Below are 3,821 nucleotides of genomic sequence, written 5' to 3'. Positions count from 1 at the left end.
AGATCGATGGTGACATCGATAATCGTAGAATAATTTGACAACTTTGGAATTTAACCTTCAGCTGTGAAATTAATGAACGTGCGACATAGGCAAATCGTAAGAGAGGGTGAAAACCCCAACCAAAAGTTGGCGTGAAAGCCAAAAGGTGAAAACTTGTTCCACGTTGCTATGTATGATGCTGAATATCCTTTGAGATCCGACAAATTGAAATCCTTAGAAACTAAGTTGCCATTGGCTAACGCCACTTCGACGCTCAGTCAGTATCATCATTTTGAAGAATAAACAAATAAATAATAAATGCATAAATAAAAAAAGATTTAGAAATCATACCTGATTTTGTCAATGAGACAAATTATTAGACATGATATAGTTTAAGGTGGATGGCGTTCCAAGCTCTTGGAACTAATTTACCTTCTATCTTGTAACCAATATGATCATTTACCAGCTTCTTCCTCGATCAAATAAGGTCCTTCCATTTCGGGTTCAATTTCCCATCAGGCTTGATCAAAGCTTTCTTTAACACCAAATCCCCAACTTGAAATCGTCTTAATTTTAAATTCTTATTATAAGACTTGGCGATTTGTTGTTGAAATCGTCTCGTAATTCATCTAGAGCTTCAAGCTTTCAAACATTAATTCTTTGTTTTTCTTAAGTCAATAGACTTATCCTAGCAAATGGTAAGTCCATTTCAGTGGGCAATACTGCTTCTGCTCCAAAAAAGCGAAAATGGGGTTTGCCCAGTTGCATTTTAGAGGTTGTGCGATCAGCCATAAGACAAATGGTAACTCTTCAGCCCATTTTCTTTGGCCTGTCCCAGTCTTTTCTTTAGATTGTTCATAATAATCTTATTACTTGACTCCGCTTGACCATTGGCTTGAGGATGAACAGGGGTAGAAGTGATCATCTTGATTCCCCATCTTTCACAGAAATTGTGGTTTTCTTTCCAATAAATTGTGAACCATTGTCACAAATTATCTCTGCTGGACCCCAAATCTGGTCAATATATTCCTTTGATGAAGGATATAACATGAGACTCCCGGATCTTGAAATATGCTTCAGCTTCAATCCATTTTGAAAAATAATTTGTCATTGCCAAAAAATATTTCTTCCCCACTGAAGATTCTGTCATTGGTCCTACAATATCCATTTCCCACTTCATGAATGGCCATGGTGACAAAACTGGATACATAGGTTCAGCTGGTTGATGATGAATGTTGCTATGTCTTTGACAAGCATCACACTTCCTAGCATAATCTTCAGCATCTTGTTTCATGGTTGGCCAATAATAACCAGTCCTTAAGATTTTGAATGTAAGGATCTTCAGCTGTGTGGTTCCCACATTTTCCTTCGTGAATATCTTTAAGAACCTCTTTGATCTCGGTTCCTCTAAACACCTATGATATGGTCCTGCAAGAGACTTACTATACAAGATACCATTTATCATAGAATAATGTGCAGTTTTCATTCGAAAAGCCTTGGGTTTCATCCTTAGGAATTTCCCATTGCTTATATATTCCTTTATAGGTGTCATCCATGAAGTTTGATTGTTTTCAGATTCTCCAATTTCACTATCTTGAATAGCTAAAGTTTTATGAGACTCTTTATCTATGGCAGGATATAGAACATGAACTATAGGAATACTAGTTTCAGACGACATCTTAAATGTTGAACCTAGGTTTGCTAAGGCATCAGCTTCAACATTTTCTTCTCTAGGTACTTGTTCTATATCGAATAAGTCAAAATTTCAGCTAATTTTTTAACTATATCTAGATATTGCATTAATTTTTCTCTTTCGCAGCGTATGATCCATTAAAATGATTTGCTAAAAGTAATGAATCTACATATACTTTAAGGTCCTAATATTCATATCTTTAGCCAATTGCATACCAGAAATTAAAGCTTCGTATTCTGCTTCATTATTAGTAGCTATGAAATGACAACTTACTGCTTGGGGTATGATATCCCCTGTGGCGATTTTAGTACGATACCTAATCCTATTCCTTTAACATTAGCAGCACTATCAGTATATAGGATCCATTTTTCAGTTGCTTCTTCTAGCATTTTAACTTCTAAGTCCACTTCTTGTTGGAAGTCAGTACTAAAATCAGCCACAAAATCAGCTAAAGCTTGAGATTTTATAGCATTTCTAGGTTCATATACTAAGTTAAAGGCACTTAATTTTACAGACCATTTAGCCATTCTTCGTGATACTTCAGTTTTCTAAGCACACATTATAGGGTAATTTGTCCTAACATGTATAACATGCGTTTCAAAATAATGTCTAAGTTTAGTAGATGCCATGACTAATGCAAGTATGAGTTTTCAAGTTGAGAGTACCTGGTTTCAGCATCAATTAAACTTTTACTTACGTAGTAGATGGGATTCTGTATGCCTTCAGATTCCTTTACAAGAACTGCGCTTACTGCATTTGATGATACTGCCATGTAAAGATATAAAGGCTCACCATCTTCAGGCTTCATCAGCAGCGGAGGGGTTGATAAGTACTTTTTTAATTCCTGAAAGGCCTCTTCTGCTTTTCACCCAATTCAAATTTCTTATTCTTTTCAAAATAGTAAAATTCTTTGCATCATCTGAGGATCTTGAAATGAATCTGTTGAGAGCTGCTAATCTGCCAGTTAATCTTTGGATGTCTTTAGCATTCGACGGAGACTTAATTTAATATTGCTTTTTTGCTCCGGTGTAACAACCCTCAATTTCAATTAGGATAATTTACTTGGACTTATCTAGGTCCTTATCCCTAGAGTTTATTAAGAGAATCGACCTTCTAGACATTCAAGCATAGCGATAATTGCCCCCTAGTACAGTGAAATGCCATAAACAATAACTATAATTATTCAATACGATCTCAAGTTACAGATATTAGTTCTAATTGAACTTGACAAAATGCCAATGAACCAAAAATTGAATCTCGAGAAGTTAAGTTATATAAATAATAAGGTAAGACTCACAAGTTGTGATAACAATCATAAATCTTCACAAAGGACCAACAATTCAAACGCCAAACTAATTGAGTACATTTGAACACAAAGATATAATGACCATCTTGAAAATAGATTTATAAACTATTATGTACATAATAGTAAGCTTGAATAATAATAAGTACATAAATATATTGCAACATTTGAATAAGTCTTCCAATTAAAGATATGCACACAACTTAAACTTATTATACATATAAACTCTTATAAAATCCACCAATCAACATACAACTAACCCACTTATTCTTACACTCACACATAAAATACATCACATATACATATACATACATACAAACACTAGTTAGGACTTAAACCAACACAAACCACTTGGGTTAACCAATGAGTTCACTCCTAACCCACTACACCACTCCATTAGACCAATAGGCATCCTCCTAACTCCTTTTCCTCTCTCTCCCACGTCCATACATCTGCACACACCACCCACACCTTTCATTCTTGAAAACACAACACACACTCCTCCCAAAAACTCTCTCTCAACTATCTCCACCTCCTTCTCCATTTTCAGATTTCTCCAAGGCAAAATGGAGCTTGAAACTAACTAATCTAGTGTAATAATAAGTTCCATTGATCATCCAACAACTAGAGTCATGTATGGTGGAAGCATGGAGTCGATTTGGAGGCAACAAGGTCACGAAATCAGCCCTCTAAGGGGCTGATCGAACAGCAGCAGAAAACAGGAGCAAACAAGTCCCATCTTCTTCCTTCCTTTTGGTTCTTGATTATCAATGGGTACCCAACATGTTCCTTTGTTTGTTCTTCATCCCTTCTTTCATTTGATAGCTTATTTTCCCTTATTTTGAG

This window comes from Erigeron canadensis, chromosome 8, assembly GCF_010389155.1.
Source record: "Erigeron canadensis isolate Cc75 chromosome 8, C_canadensis_v1, whole genome shotgun sequence".
NCBI classification, from domain to species: Eukaryota; Viridiplantae; Streptophyta; class Magnoliopsida; order Asterales; family Asteraceae; genus Erigeron; species Erigeron canadensis.
This window is presented reverse-complemented; position numbering follows the sequence as displayed.